Below are 17452 nucleotides of genomic sequence, written 5' to 3'. Positions count from 1 at the left end.
CATTCTGCAAGAAACGAGCCCTCACATGCCTATATTGACGGAAAAATAAAAACGTTACAGCTCTCGGAAAAAGGGTGGCAAAAAAAAAACCAGCGCAAAAATCGTCCGGTCGTGAAGGGGTTAAAAATATTAATTGATCTGCATAATATACAAGATTGTAAATTAATTTGCTTTTATCTGATGTATATATATTTTGTATTCTTTACTTTTTTCTTGTTATTTAGGGGGAAAAAAAAGATGAGATGAGATGAAAAATTACTCTGCATGCTGTGCATAATATATAAAGTTTTCGGTGAGTTTACTTATGTCTGATGCATATCTATTTTATACATTTTATTTGTTATGAGAAAAAAAAATAAACTTCAAAACACATGAGATAAAAAATGAATCTGCATGCTGTGCACTTAAAATCCCAATAAAGTACATTTAAGTTTGTGGGTGAACTGTTAAAATCTATGTAAGATTTCCAATTCAAGTGACCTGTATTGTAAAGTTTTAAATGCTTGTTTTAGTTAAATGGTGAAAAAAATTCTGACGTTTGTAAAAAAAATAAAAAATAAAAAATAGAATTGCGCATTTGTCGCGATTTTCCAAGACCCGCAGCGTTTCCAATTTTTGGGATCTGGGGCTCAGTAATGACTTTTTTTGTGTCTTGAACTGGAATTTTTTATTATAACATTTATGTGTACATACGATGTTTTGATTGCCTATTATTGCATTTTAATGCAATGTTGCAGTGTGTAATTTTGGCATTTGGAATTTTTTTTCTCGCTATGCTGTTTACTAATCAGATTAATTGATTTTATATTTTTATAGATCGGGCATTTTTTAATGCGGTGATACCAAATCTGATGGTTTTCGTCTATTATTATTTTATTCTCAATGGGGCAAAAGGGGGGGTGATTTGAACTTTTAAGTTCTTTGATTTTTTTTTTTATATTTTTTAAAACTTTTTTTTTACCTTTTTATACTGATTTTACTAGTCCCCCTAGGCAAGGCCGCCATCAGGACATGACAATCATGACTGGTGTATGGGGCCCGGTGAAGAGGGGGGCCCGGGATAATTATTTAACTTTACTAAGCCCCAGGCCCATGTCACTTTGGCCACTATACATGGCTAATTTGCATGTGAAGGGGCACCACATGCAAATTAGCCATGTGCTGCAGGTAAGGTAGGTGGCACTCACTGGAGCAGAGCAGGGCTTCGGTGTGTCATCCCGTGGACCAGCATGCAGCAGCATGATGAGGTCATCATCCTGTGATCTCACCACACTGCTGCAGGAAAGCAGAACAACAGAGGTGGTGAGGACGCAGCAGCCAGCGGGGACAAGTAAGGGTAAGTGCTCGGTGAGCTGAAGACAGGAGAGGGACAAACACTAGGGTTGTGGGGGCCCACAGAACCTAGCCCCTCCCTTACGTGTTGGAGGGTGCACATCCAGCTGAAATGCATTGCAGCTCAGAGAGTACGCCCTGTGACGTGGGAGTCGAGGAGGGTGAGTAAAATGTTTTTGGTTTTTTTTTCTTTTTGCAGCTGACAAATATGCCAGCAGGGGCCCAGGAAGGAAACATATATACCAGAAGGAGGACATATATTTCAGGAAGGGGACAGAAACCAGGATGGGGACATATATACCAGAATGTGCCGGGGGGATATATATACCAGGAGTGGCCTAGGATGGGACATATATACCAAGATGGGGACAAATAAACCAAGATAGGGACATATATACCAGGAGTGGCCCAGGAAGGGAACATATATACCAGGAGGAGGACATATATACCAGGAAAGGGACTAATAAACAAGGATGGGGGCATATATACCAGGAAGGACCCAGGAAGGGTAGATATACCAGAAGGAGGACATATATACCAGGAAAGGGGAAATAAACAAGCATGGGAACATATATACCAGGATGGGCCTAGGAGGGAGACATATATACCAGGAGGTGGACAAACATACTAGGAAGGGCCCAGGATGGGGACATATATACCAGTAACGGGACATATATACCAGGATGAGGATATGTATACCAGGAGGAGGGGAGAAACAAGAATGTGGGACATATAAACAACTAGAATTTGCCCAGGAGGGGATATATATATACCAGGAGGGGCCGAGGACTATTCTATTCTACTTGTGAAGGAGGGAATCATGGTTTGACAGAAGGGCCAGAATAGAGCTTTTAGCTCCCAGATGCTTACGGAGACTCCGCTAGGGAAAGTCAACTTTTCTCAAGCACCAGTACATCTCGGTCCATTACTTTTAAGCTTTCAATAACTTGGGGCCCTGCTGCTAGCATTCCATCCTCTGGACTCTTCAGCTTGGGGGCCACTTTGTAGGAAGGACTTTGAGTAGGTGTCGCGGGCGGAGGAGGGGACGCTGCGCTCTCCCACTGCTCGGGTCCGGCTGCCGCTGCTGCTGCGGCTGCTGCTGCTCGGTGGCTCGAGCGATGGGCCGGATCCCGGGGACTCGAGCGGCGCTCCTCGCCCGTGAGTGAAAAGGGGAATGGTTTGGGGATTTATTGTCCGTGATGCCACCCACGGTTGTGGTGATTGTGTGGGCACCACCGCTGCTCTGGACGGGGATCCCGGGAGCGGTGACAGGGAGCAGCTTTGTTGTTATTTCTCCCCTCCATGGGTAGGGGGTTGGTTGTCCCGGGGCCCGGTGATGGGGTAGGAATAGATGACAGGCGGGTTGCGGGGCCTGATGAGGTGCAGGGTCGCAGGGGCAGCGTTGTGCCGCACGGCACGGAGGTACTCACTCAGCCCAATGATGATGACACAGTTCACGGTAAAACAAGCGGCTGGATGGACAGGTCCCTCGGACGGCTGCGGTTGCTTCTTCCCTGTAGGTTGGTGATGACTGTCTCTCCCTGCACCTAAGTTCAATGTTGGTAGCGATGGGTTCCCACCGGTAACCCGCTCCCCAACTGGGATGTAGGCCGGAGGAGCCCCTTTTGCCCGCAGGTGCTGGCCCTGGGAAACGGTTGCCCTTGGCAGTGGCGGTGTCTCCCCTTCTCGGATGGACGGTTGCCTTCTATCGGGACTTGGCTATTTGGAAACCCGGAGGTCCCCTTCACTAACGGATTTGGCAAATTCACGGCGACTCTAAGCCTTGCCGGGATCCGAAAGGCCCCTGCCAATGGTGCTGGCTTCTCTTTGTATGCCGGTCCGGTACCGCCGGGTCACCACCCGTCCACGGTCCTTACGGCAGACTCCAATCGGCCTCCACTGCAGACGGTCACCACCATCTGCCAACCTTGCTGCTCTGTCCGGGCCACACACTCGGACCAACTTCAGGCTCTTTCTCTGTCACTTCACTACTGCTCACTTTCTACTTTGCTCCTTCCACTTTCACCTCAAAACTAGACTCTCCTCTCACTTCCCTAGCTTCACTCTAACTGCCTGTGTTTTCCCTCCTCCAGGACTGTGAACTCCTTGGTGGGTGGAGACCAACCGCCTGGCTCCACCCCCTGGTGTGGACATCAGCCCCTGGGGAGGGCAACAAGGATTTTGTGTTCTGACCTCGATGTGCCTACAGGGAGTGTGGGGTGTGGTGGTGTTGTTACCTGTGGCCCCTGGCTTGTCCAGGGCGACACATTGGCTAGACGTAGACCTGCGCTCTGTGTCTCAATCCCCACTTCAGGATCATGCTAGCTCAACACTGGTCTCCCATTGTGGGCTAGTCCCAACAATTAACTAGTCTTACCCTATAGTCCAAGAACCACACATAAGCTTACTGTGTATTACACATTACATCACAATTCACATATTACATTATTTACAAAGACGCAGGACACAATTCACATAACAATACAACACCGCAATCAGGTGTTTTCAGAACGAGACAGTATCCAGTCTACCTCCTTATACTGTATATAGGCTGCGATATGTGGCGATATTGTATTAACCACTTTGAAGACATTTTGGTAAATTTAATGAAAGGTCAATGCCTAATTTTCTTACAGAAAAGTTAATTCCGTGTTACAGTTTTTTTCTTCTTTCCAATTAATATGAACTGGAGCGAAGACTGGGAGAGCGTCAGTAAATGTTCCGGCACTTGTGTGCTCCAGGGCGTCATCTTATTTAAAAACAGCCCTCAGCGTGCTTAAGGAATGGCAAAGAAAACGAATTACTCTTTAACTGTGAACTTTCTTTCCCGACTGCTTGGAATGATGAATTCCGTGGTGAAGTGCTCTGTGTTACTGACTGAAAGCTCTGTGCTATTAAATGACCGCTTGCTGGAAGAATGAGGAGTGTTTTGCTTCCCATATACACAGGTCACTCCGTCTCTGTTGCCTAATTTGTCAGCCTCCCAGGCCTGGTACCTGCAGAACTAATAGAGGGTCACTGCCAAGTGCAGGAGACATTATACATTTGGGTGCAGTTTATTGTTACCCATGGTTCCATCAACACATGCATGATGGCTTGCAGCTTGTTGGAGCTCCTCTAATTGATGGCAACAAACATTAATGTAGTTCTGTTCAGTTCTGGGCTCCTGCTCTTTCTGTTTTTATGAGTTGAAGCTGATGAGATTTCATTCTTCTGTTTAATTTTATATAGCTACATTTACACTGTAAGATAATTGTGAACGAGCTTTCTTAAGAACGCTCGTTTCATGGTTAACTTGCTGTGTAAACAGGTTATCCCGATGAGTAAAACGCTCATTCATCGGCTGAAATGATATTTTGCACAGCACAATACAACATCGTTCTTGGTGGAGTGTCGTCCTGTGTAAGCATTACTCGCACAGCCGAGAACCATGACCGCCTATATGTGATGACAAATCATGATCAAGAACCGAAAAGCATAGACCTGGTGTCTTCCGATATATATAATCATGTTTTTATATTAAACTTTGTCCTAATAAACATAAAGTTTTAATTTAGAAGCTCCGGATGCTGGGTTACCTGTTAACTCTTACTGCCTAAGAGAGGTTTGTTATTGACATGTTGTTAAATTCATGTTGGTGTTTGGCTGTGGTGATGTGAGGCAGTGAAATGGTTAATTTATAATTTTAAAATCCATGGTAGATGCAGTGTAGGGTTAGACATAGAAGAGGACCCCAATAAGAATTGTATATGGATCCTTTGCAGTCCAATAGGTCATCATACTGGACAACTCCATCTATATTGGAGGTGGTAGTGGACCCATTACCATTTGGGACCCTGTACGGCAGCACAGGTTGGATCAATGCTATGTCCGCTCTTGATACAGTGAAAGAGTTAAAGGGAACCTGTCACCAGGATTTCCCTTATACACTACGGCCATCACCATTGACCTCTTATATATAGTATTCAGGAATGCTGTATATAAGAGCCCAGGCCGCTCTGTAGAACATAAAAAACCCTTTTATAATAGTCACCATAGGGTCAGTCCGGTTGGATGCGTGTCACAGCTCTCGATCCGGGGCCTCCTCCATCTTGTTCAGTCTCCGTCCTTCTTCCCAGCCCCATATGCATGACACGTCCTACGTCATACACACAGAGGCCGTCATTAGGCTCCTGCGCATGCACACTTTGATCTTTCCAGCTGAGGGCAGAGTAATGTACTGTAATGTGCAGGCGTGAGCAAAGGTCAAAGACATCCTGCACATGCGCACTACAATACTTTGATCTGCCATCAGCCCGGCAAAGAGAAGTGGGCCTGCGCAGGAGCACAGTGGAGGCCTCTTTGTGAATGATGCAGGATGCGTCAAGCACACGAAGGAGGACGATGATTGCGCAAGATGGAGGAGCCGCCAGACCGAGAGCAGTGACACCCATAGGAATGGACTGCCCCTAGTTCAGTATGTGTTTTTTACGTTGTACAGAGCAGCCTGGACTCTTATATACAGCATTCAGCTCATAAGGGAAAAACCTGGTGACAGGGTCCCTTTAATATTGCATATTGGATGTTCAGGAGAGTTGAGTGAGTACCTAACTATTCGTACTCGCTATACTCATAACGTATACTGTCTAATGCTCGCGTATTTGTTCCGAATAGCGTGTGCAATGCAAGTCAATGGGGGACAACCCGCAAAGTAATGACTAACCCGAATACCGTACTATTCGTGTTAGATTGTGAGTTTTCCCCCATTGACTTCCATTGCACATGCTATTCGGAATGAATACTCGAATATTAGACAGTACTCATTATGAGTATAGTGAGTACGAATAGTTAGGTTCTTGCTCAGCTCTAATGTCCAGTCTTTCGGACTTGAGGATTGTCCTTTGTCCAGGCTGGAACAGGAGGATGAACACTGAAGACTTTTCCCTGCACTGATTCCAAAGATGAATACAAGGATTGCCAATTTGAGAATACTCTGTCAAAAGAGTTTGTGGCACCCCTGAGGCCTCAGTCACCACAGGGTATTGCATCTCACTTAAGGTGCAGTAATCATCCTGGGTAAGGAGGGGGTTAACCGCTGGTGTTTACCACTTTCACACACAACATACAGTTAGGTGCTTTCCCACTGGGATTGGCCTAGGGTAGACACAGGGTGGCCATCACAAGGCATGGGACTTTCCGGTCACTAGGACAACCACCTGGGGGGCAGACACCACTTGAGGGAAAGGAAGGAGCATCTTCTCACATAGTCAGTCAACCATGGGCACAGCTCGGGTTAGGGAGACAAGTCGGGACTTTGGTACAAAGCAACTACTTTTTAACTTCTGGGATTTCCGCGGGCCTGAGGCTTGTAGCGGGAAGCTCAGCCCAGGATCTCCACAGCGCAGGGGAATCCCAGGGTCTGCGGAACGTGCAGGAGGCACCCGCGGCCCATTCCATATACCAGACACGGGAGTGGAGGGACCCCCTACCAAGAGACACAGTGGGAACACCGGTGGTGACCTCTGAACTATTCGGAATCAGCTGGAGCCCATAGTAGAAACCGGCACTCCAAGGGTGACGACAGTTCAAGTGAGTAAAGAGAACTTTGAACCGCAGTCCCTATGTCGTCTCTGTCATTGCCAGCGCTGACATCCCACGCTCCGGCGCCATCGGCCACTACTACCACCCCCATCATCCTCCCCGGGGCCTAGCTCTACCTGCGGAGAGCTGAAACACTCAAGCTGTGTTACCATCCGCCCTGGAGGAGAGCGACGTCCCGCAGCGGTGGCTCCCTGCCTAGCCACATACCACAGGTGGCATCACGAGACAACTACCCCCACCTTCTCCCCTTCCTTCATCCCTTCATAGACACCTCGGGGCCACAAAGACCCCTTCATCACCAGCCCGGTGACGAGTAAAGAAACCCCGACCCCGTGGAGTGCTTCAAGTTCATTAAGGTCCAATGGCGTAACTAAAGTCCTGTGAGCCTCAGGGCAAAATTTGGACATGTACCATCACCCTCCTCCCGCTAGCATGTTGCTAAGATGTGTGTAGAGTTGATAGAGTCTGTGTTAGTCCTGATAAAAAAATGACCATTTATGATTTTGATTGAAATAGATCACACCACATAGTGAACGAATAATACCACCATATTACAGTGCCATGCGAATTTATTTACCCCCTTAGCATTTTTTGTGTTTTACTACCTCACAACCTGGAATTTAAGTTTTTACTTACAAGTGTGAACTTTTGGTTTTCTTTTTTTGTAAAACAAACAACAAATGGGACAAAATGAACCCCCGTCCCACTCTCAATTCACTGACAGACTGAAACAGGTTTTGCTCAAGAAAATCCCTATATTTCCCACCATCCATCTTCCCCTCGGCTCAGACCATTTTCCCTCCTGTCTGTCACTGCTGCTCAAAAACATCCCCACGGCAAAATGCTTCCCCACCCTGTTTCACTGTGGGGATGGTGTTCTTGGGGTGATGAACTGTGTTAGTTTGGAACCACACAGTGTTTATCTTCTGGCTACTCTTCCATAAAGGTAAGGTCTACGGAGTGTTCGGCTTATTATGGTCTTATGGACAGATATTCCATTCTCTGCTTGGGAAGTCTGCAGCTCCTTCAGGGTTACCTTTGGTCTCTACTGTATGCTGCCTCTCTGATTAAATGTCCTTCTTGCCTGGGCTCAGACTTTTGGTTGGTGGCCTTCTCATGGCAGGGTTGTTTTCAGACCATGCTCTTTCCATTTAATGATACTGGTTTTGATGGTGCTCAGAGGATCATCAAAGATTGAAATATTTTTTTATAGAAGCCAACTCTGAATTTTACTTCTCAACAACTTTGTCTCTGACTTGTCTGGCAATCTCCTTGGTCTTCATTGTGTTGTTTGCTTAGTGGTGCCTCTTGCTTAACGGTGTTGAAGCCTTTGTGGCCTTTCAGAAAAGGTGTACATATACAGACAGACCATGGGGCACTTAGATTACAAGGGATGAATACATATACACATGGCAATTTTTATTTCTTTTATCCCATCAATTTATTTCTTGCCTATATTGTTCTCACCTCACTTTCCCAACTTAAACTATATAGCGCTGCAGCATCACACACAAATATATTTAAACACAGGTAGTAATGTAACAAAATAGGTAAAAAGCCGAGGGGGTGAATACTTTTGCAAGGCACTGTAACTATTTACTAATAAAAAGTCACAGTACTAACAATAATATCACCCTCATACAATGACTGTATAGTGAAATGTATCATTATATGCCATACACATAACTCTTGTAATTTCCAACTGGTCATTAATTTTTGGTTTTTTTTCTCAGACGGCGCACAACGCTATGACTTCTTCTAGCATGACTCTTCTCTGCAAAATGTAACACAAAGACATCTATGGTTGATTGCTTCTAGGACACCCTTTCCACTATTTCCCCAATTCCAAAGTAACTGTACCTCTCTTTTGTACCATAGTAACAGTCTTTGTTCCCAAATACAGTAGCATTTCCCCACCCGAAGTATTACCGTAGTATTCATGACCCCAATATATTAGTAATATTTCACTTTGTGTCCCCTACATGGGCTCCTCAATATTAAGAATGTCCCCCAATGTGGCCTCATATATTAACAATATCCTCCAATTTTGCCCCCCCCCCCCACAAGTAATAATGTCCCTCAATTTTGGCCCTTATGTGTTAATAATGTCCACCAATTCTGGTCCCATTTAGTACTGTTGCCACCATTGTGCCACCGCAGTCTGCCTTCACAATGGTTACTACTATAAAACGAAATCTCTCACCTGGCCCTCCTCCCACACTGAGTGGCTCTGATCTGGCCTTCCTACTTTTCTAGACAGGCTCCTTGCCCCACACTTACTCTACAGTTAGAGGTCTATGAGAGCGCCACAGCTGCAGAGAGGGTCACTTCTCAAGGCCCGTCTGCAATGTTAACATTACGCCGGAGAGCTCTGGAGCTAGGAGCCTCTGATAGGCCTGCTGCTATAGGGCAAGCATGGTGCAGGGAGCCAGCAGCTCTCTGCTCCACAATAGTTTTTAACTGGACGTGTCTTGGCGAATGCACCTACAGTTGAAAATAGGACTGATCCAAATGGGCCCCTTCACTCACAAACCCGGCTGCACACCCTCTGCTAATGCCTCATTCAGACATCAATGATTTTTCTCATATGCCAAAAAATGGACCAATTTTCATTAATGTTTTGAGCTTCAAGTCACTGTTTCAGTTTTTACCATCAGACTTCCAGCAAGTTTTGTTTGCATACTAGGAATTTTCTCCAAATTCTCTTATCAGACAAACGTGAAAGTCAGGCAGCACAAGGATGGCACATGGATGGCAACCCTCTTTTGTCTGATTTTTTAACAGACCTATATAGGCTTGCATTGACCTAAGACTTAGATCAAAATCAGACATGTCTCCATATTTTGGTGTGGAGCAGAAAAATACACTGACATATGAACAGCCCCATAGGCTGTAATGGATATGTGTCGCCCCCGCGTCAGCAGCCGGACTGCTCGGATCCGGATCCGAGGTGGCTCAAGAGGGCTCCGGATCTGGGGGTCGTACGGCTCCTCAAACCAAGGGGGGTTATGTACAGGGGACGGTGTGGAAAGTTTGTGACGCCACCCGTGGTGCGTGGTAAGATGGAGTACCACCGCTGCGATTGGGAATACCCGGTGGTGATGGAGTGGGCAGCAAGGTGTTTAACCCCTTCACAGGTAGGGGGGAATGCCCTGGGGACTTGGTGATGGTGACGGGGGTGTGCCGTTGGGACGGTAAGGGTCACTTGCGTACTCACTCAGTCAAATAACGCTGACACCGACAACTGTAATAAACCAAAGTTCTGAACACCGCTGCCGCTGAGTGGGAGCACGCCTGGGTCCTGTGTCTGTTGGTCTTGCCTGTTAGTCTGTGACCTTTTACCGTGGCACCTTGACTTCTAGTTGGTCCCTTTAGACTGAAACTAATCGGGTCCCGCTCCCCAGTGTGGCTAACTGGGTGAGCTTGCTCTCAGGGTTCACGCTTGGGATTTTCTGGACCATGTAGTGGAAAGTCCTATCTCCCTCGTTGCGCTAGTACCCCGATTTTGGAGCGGGTTGAGAACAGATCTTGAAGACTCCGTCCTCGTCGGGTAAATTGTCAGGACGCCTGAAGCTTCTCCCTGACCTAGGGTCCACGTACCCCGTCATGCTCTGGCCCCTGCCCGGTGATGACACAAGGCTGCCGGCTGTCCTCCTCGACAGTACATGCCCCTTGTCACAATCCCCTGCGACCGGGGTCCAGCTCCTACCAGGCCCAAACCAACGTCTGCCACCTAGTAGTTCATGGAGCCCAGCTCCTGACCTCTCCTCTTGAGAATCACTGCTCAACTCACTGTCTCCTGACACTCCTGACCCCCCCTTAACCAACCCCCCAAGTGGGTGACCCTATTCCACTCAGGCCATCCACTGGTGTGTCTGGTGGGTGTGATGCAGAGTGTTCCTAGGATTTTGATTAGCTTGTTCTTGGCAACACCAAAGGTGAAGGACCCGTAACCAAGGATGAGGTGGATATTGCACAGAAGGGCAGATTGCACAATACCCTGTGATGACCTGATAGGCCAGGGCATCACAGATACAAATTCAAATTGAGGATAAATTTATGTCTAAATGAGGCCTAAACTTGACGTTGACAATGATCTGCCCTTGTTGGTTTAGGGGTAATGCATTGTATCATGGCAGTAGTGGGGAACACTCACAATTTGTTTGCGTTAACCACAAATAAATATTTTGGGAACCAAGTTGCAAAATCTAAAGTGTAGATTGTTCTCAGTAATCTTCTGGGGGATACAGGGTTGTGCATAAACAATAAAGCAGCAGAATGAGCAGTACCCGTCCGGCTGGGGGATTGCGTTACTGAACCCATCCGCAGTTGCCATGAGTTTGACGGATGTACTACATAGCGGCTGTCAGTGCGCTGATATTGTATTGAGGGCTTCAGAGGATGTTATTTGAAACAATGTAAGAAAGCTTGTCTTTCTCCCCAGCTGCAGCGTCTTAGTGCACTCATCCCCCTCTTCATTGTTTTCTAGTGATCAACTTTATTGTTTGGGATTGACAGGTACTTGGGTTGAGATTAAAATTTTTTTTTTTTGGTAAATAGAATTTCTACTTCTACAATTGCTCAGCAACAGCACAGCGATCCCCGTCCCTGTTACACAGAGCCGTTCTGCATTGTGAGCGGGCTCTAGCTGACCTGCATGCTAAAGAGAAGTGCAGATTTCTGCATGTGCAACATTCCTCCCATACACAATGCAACGCTGTACGGCACGATGCTCTGCGCTCATCATTGGCTTTCTGTGCTGCCTCTGAGCCATCTGTGAATGCAGCTAGTATGGGTTATCACAGGATAAACGGATTAAGCCGTGCTAGAGTCCCATTTATAGGTGCTCTGCCCTAAACATTGCTCATTAGTTGAGCAGATGGAGTTATAATAGTCAGTCACCCATAATAACCTTATTAACATATTGATGAGCCCATTAAATGAAGAGTAAACAAAGACATTTTGAAGTCACCTTAGGTAAATGGGGGTCATATCGGGGAGTTAATCGCTATTAGAAAATTAATGTCCCCTAAATAGTTCTGATTGTCTCCACTGTCTGGTGTCATCGCATGCAGAAGATAAATATCTATCTATTGAGAAAGGTTCTAATCTTGAACCAAAATGTCACCATTATGGGCTTTTAAATTACACAATGTTTTTTTTCTAAAAGTTAATCTATCTAGCTATCTGACTCATATTTATTTATCTATAGACAAAAAATGGAAGCAGCACTCCAAAACGTAGTGTAACTTATAGGACTTTAATGGCTGATGTGGTGATGTTTAATGGCCGAACATGGGCCATTAAAGTCCTATAATTTGCAGAATTTTCTGCTTTCAATTTTTGTCTTTATTATTCAGACTAGCTGTAGTAGAAGGCTTTGCCCAGGATAGTAACTGTCTCTCTGTTTCTCTCCCAGTCTCTGTCTGCCTCCCCCTCTGTCTGTCTCTCTCTGTGTCTGTCTGCCTATCTCGCTCTATCTCTTTGTCTGTCTGTCTCTTTCCCTATCAGTCTCTGTCTGTCTCTTTCCCTGTCTGTCTCTGTATCTCTTTCCCTGTCTGTCTCTATCTCTGTCCCTGTCTGTCTCTCTATCTCTTTCCCTGTCTGTCTCTTTCCCTGCCTTTCCCTGTCTGTCTCTTTTCCTGTCTGTGATTTTGTCTGTGTCTCTTTGTCTGTGTCTGTGTCTTTGTCTGTCTGTTTCTTTGTCTGTCTATCTCTCCCTGTCCCTGTCAGTCTGTCTGTTTCCCTGTCTGTCTGTCTGTCTCTTTCCTTGGCTGCATTGTGACATGCCAACATTTCATTCAAGGGTGTGGCTGCACATTCTTCTGAAGTTCTGGCTGCTTTGTGACTCCCAGCTCCATTGACTTTGATGGAGGCAGGTTTTTTGCCAAATAACTATAAAGCGTGGGGTTAACATTTCTCCTCAAAACATAGTCTGTGATGTCCCCTGTGTCAAATGGGGTGTCCGTGCAAAATTTTGTGATTGTACATGCGACGGTGCGGATTCCTTTAGTGGACATACACACATACACAATCATACATACATACATACATACACTCAGCTTTATATATTAGACTAGCTATAGTACCCGACGTTACCCGGGATAGTAACTAAGTGTATCTCTGTTTCTCTCCCACTCTCCCTCTCTCCCACTCTCTAACTCTCCCTCTCTGTATGTTTGTCTCCCTCTCTGACTGTCTGTGTCCCTCTAGGTCTGTCTGTCTCCCTCTCTGTCTGTCTCTGTGTCTGTATGTATCAGTGTTTGTGTGTCTCTGTGTCTGTGTGACTCTGTCTCTGTGTTTCAGTGTCTCTGTGTGTCTGTCTCTGTGAGTCTCTGTGTGTCTCTGTGTGTGTCCATGTGTGTGTCTCTTTTACGATTCAAAAAAAATAAATAAAAGAAACAACTTGGGATCCCCTCTATTTTTGATAATCAGCCAAGTTAAAGCAGACAGCTGAGGGCTGCAACCAGCAGCTGTGTGCTTTACCTTTGCAGGTTATAAAAATGAGGTAAATGCCTAGTTGTTTTTTTAATGTAATAATTTATTTGGCTAAATATCTATACAAGATACTATATCTATCTATCAATCTATCTATGATATCTTTGTATGTGCACTTAAACCTCCATTTCATTATATATTGATCCTTCTTTTTTCCCCTCTATCTTCTCCATTCATACATCTCTGTCTTGTGATTGTACAATATCAATTTATCCATCATATTACTGTCTGCAGTATCACTGACAGCCGTGAGACACGTGATCTAAGGATAAAAGGCAGATTCAATCTATCACCATTTTATTTCTCCGTTTATCTGTCAGTAAAGCTTTCAGGTTATTTTACATGTTGCTGGATTCTGGTACTTAGTGTGGATCTTTGGCAGTACACATAGTGTAATTTCTTCACTAAAACATTAGAAAACATAAAGTAGATGCAAGAAAAGGACTGCACATCCCACCGAAAAATGAACTTTATTATGAAAAACAAAACAAAAATAAAGTATAACACAGTGATTAAAAACAAAAACACCAAAGGTGTTTATGATACCATATCTCATTCCAAGATAAGCAAGAATAAACCACGTCCTCAAACCAAAATAATGAGTGCAGATATGTAGTTGGAACAAACAAACAAAAAATACCCCCAATAATAATGTAATTCAAATAATAAATATATTTGAAGAATAATGTGTAAAGTGTGTAATAAATAAGATGTTTTAAAGCCTGAAAGGGAGAGTGAGTAACAAAAGAAAAAACCTAGAGGTGTGTGAGTGCAACAGAGATATTGGGCAAAATAGAAAAAATCTGCATAGTGGAGAAAAACAGCTATGAATAATAGTGATATCAGACATCAGTCCATAGGCCGGAAAGAAAATAAACAAGCAAATTTAGTAAATTGTATCTGAAGACAGGAAGGAGGTGGACAAAGAGGCCCAACGCATATGGTCACAGAAAACGCCTTCATCAGGAGACCACCTCAAGAAGCCACTGTGGGTGGCGATACACGTTGGCTTCTCTGTCCGCCTCCTCCTTGTTGGAGGCAGTGGCTGAGGAGCAATGTGATTCATATGATTGCTGTATATAGAAGGGCTTTGATGTACTGCAGATAGAGGCTATATATAGAGGGGCAGATGAGTGATATTGTACAGATGCAGGCTGTGTATAGAGTGGCAGAGTAGTGATATTCTGTATATAGAGGGGTTGAGGGCAATGGCACTATAGATAGAGAGGCTTAGGAGAGTTGTACTGCAAATAGAGGCTGTGTGTAAAGTGGCAAAAGAGTGAAGCTGTGCAGGTAGAGGTTGTGGATAGGAGGGCTAAGGAGCAATGGGGCTGTATATAGAGATTCTGAGGAGCAGTGTACTGTAGGAGGGGCTATACAGTCCCTGACAAAAGTTCTGTTGCTTATCCATGTTATGTAAATAAAAGCTTATAACCTGACTTTAAATTCATCCATTGGTTTCATAAATTACTCTTTTGAAAGCTGAAACCATTAGCAATAGCAGGGACTAAAACTTAACATTTAATTATCAATATTAAAATGGTAATAAAGTGCAGGGCATAATATAAACAAAAGTGCCAAAGAGAAAAAGGAACAATCTCACCCAATCTTTCTCCACAGGTAAGGAAAGGCATCAATGAAATAGGAGAGGAAACACAGGCCAGAAGAACCAGGGTCAGCAGTCGGGTAGTTGTGTAAATATCCCTGTCGTGCCCAGTAATATCTTCCGCCCTGACAAGGGCAGCACCCAAGTAAGCTGTCTGCCCCACAACCTCATCAAAAATTAAAGAAACGCCCTCCTGACGTATTTCCCTCTCCATATGGAGCGTTCATCAGGGGAGAAACAAAATATCTCAACCTGCAGTGGCATGGATTGGTACAAGTGGTACACGTTTAGAAAAAACCTGTGTGTGCAAAGATAGATGGTTGTACACTGATACTTGGCCCACCCCTAGTTTTATACCTAAAAACCAATTAGTAATTACCTTCACATGTCTTGTGCCAGGCACTTCCACATCCAGTCTATGGCGCTGATGAACCGATACCATCGCGTCTGAGATCACTTCCGGTATCTCAGACGTCACCGCATTCCATAGTGAGACACCAGGCCTATGCGTCCCACTGTGGAACACACAGTAAAGTAGTAAAGATAGATGGTTGTACACTGATACTTGGCCCACCCCTAGTTTTATACCTAAAAACCAATTAGTAATTACCTTCACATGTCTTGTGCCATGCACTTACACATCCAGTCTATGGCGCTGATGAACCGATACCATCGCGTCTGAGATCACTTCCGGTATCTCAGACGTCACCGCATTCCATAGTGAGACACCAGGCCTATGCGTCCCACTGTGGAATGCACAGTACCGAGCCGTCCATGTTAGCCAATCGCGTCACACAATGGTAACGCGTCAGAGGCCGCACCTATGCGTCCCAAAGTGGAACGCTCAGGGTAAAGCTAATAGCAAGATCACATGATAGTGACGCATCAGAGGCCGCGCCTGAAAATCCAAGTACCAAAATGCCCCCCAACACTACTGACATTTCGGCAATTGATGTATTTCTTAATCAGGTGACCAAGGATGTTCTCATTTTGGCTAAAATCGATTCTGCCCATATGGGAACAACACCCTTACTGATGGGAAATAGGAACAACTTAACGAAGTCTGAATTGCAGGCACTATGTAATCTGGAGAAAGATACTACGATTACCATAAAACCCTCAGACAAAGGGGGCAATGTAGTTTTAATGAACTCCAGTGACTATCGTGACGTTTGTGTTAACATCTTAAAGGATAGTAACACCTATCGTAAAGTGTCTGGTAGCCCGATTGGAAGTGCAAAAAATGCACTGAAGGATTTACTTATTGATACTAAAAGGGATGGATTGATTAGTCATGATGAGTTAGCATTCATGGTGCCAGATTTTCCAGTTATGTCTACCTTTTATACAGTCCCGAAGATACACAAAGAGGTTACCCCCTTGAGAGGTAGACTTATTGTCTCGGGAGTGGGTAACATTGCACAAAATGTGGGGGTATACTTGGATAAGATTCTTAATCCATTACTTTCTTGCCCTCTTACATTCGGGACAGTCTAGATTTCATCGCTAGAATTGAGGAGGTAACAGTGGGGCCAGGAACATTCTTAGCCAGTATTGATGTTGAGACGCTTTATTCTTCCATCCCGCACGACCAGAGAGTGGATGCTGTACAGTTCTTCTTGGCAACCAGGGGACAGCAATTTGACCTCCATAACAACTTGATTTTCAGAGAATAAAGGAAAAAATCACGGTATGGCTGCGCTGCTAAGGATGAAGATGAGGTGATGGTTTTAAGAATTTTATTACAGATAACTGTGCCACTGCATATTCCCCCTTCCTCAGGTAGCAATAATCATACAGGCTGATATACCTTATATACATGTACTCAAAAGGTCTCCACACCCCTTAATTAATTTAACACTTAATGTGATGGATAGTTAGAGAATGATCAATCAATTAACAGGGTTTGTAGAGGCCTTAGCTAACAAAGAACAATTGCATATATTCATATTAAACAGCAATGTTAAATAAAATATATGTTAATTATAAGGTAAAATTCTACAAAATAAAAAATATAATAAAATAAATGAGAATTACCGATTTTAATAATAAACCATAAATAGCACTTTTATACCATAAATGTAATGAATAGATGATATTAAAAAATTGTCTGAAAAATGTATATAATAGATCTGATCTTTCTGGATTAATATTATTATTTCGTTCTAATATTGTTTTGGACTTATATTTAATTTTAGTTGTTACTGGTAAAATTAATAGAATTGACCGTGACGATTAGTACCGTAGGACTAGAAAAACTCAATTCTAATGGAAAAGAAATTCGGATAGCGGCACTAACAGTAACCCAATTATAATAATAATAATAATAAATACATTTTTACTCCTTTACTCATAAAATGTTTGTAAAAAAATATATATATATATTTAAAATAAAAAAAAAAGGGGGGACTGTATAGTGATTATATGAATTATAAT

The 17452-nt window shown here is 44.2% G+C and overlaps 1 long non-coding RNA gene across 3 annotated transcripts in view; it reads left to right on the top strand.

Moving 5' to 3' along the window:
• Positions 1–17452, top strand: part of LOC142311832 (uncharacterized) — a 463490-nt gene that overhangs the window by 205499 nt on the left and 240539 nt on the right. For all 3 annotated transcript variants that reach the window (XR_012754302.1, XR_012754301.1, XR_012754303.1), the window contains exon 3: positions 225–292. This is a non-coding gene — a long non-coding RNA (uncharacterized LOC142311832). The remainder of the gene's footprint in view (positions 1–224; positions 293–17452) is intronic.

This window comes from Anomaloglossus baeobatrachus, chromosome 5, assembly GCF_048569485.1.
Source record: "Anomaloglossus baeobatrachus isolate aAnoBae1 chromosome 5, aAnoBae1.hap1, whole genome shotgun sequence".
Classification (NCBI taxonomy): domain Eukaryota; kingdom Metazoa; phylum Chordata; class Amphibia; order Anura; family Aromobatidae; genus Anomaloglossus; species Anomaloglossus baeobatrachus.
The sequence above is the reverse complement of the archived record's forward strand: the minus strand, read 5'-3'. Positions and strand labels throughout refer to the sequence as shown.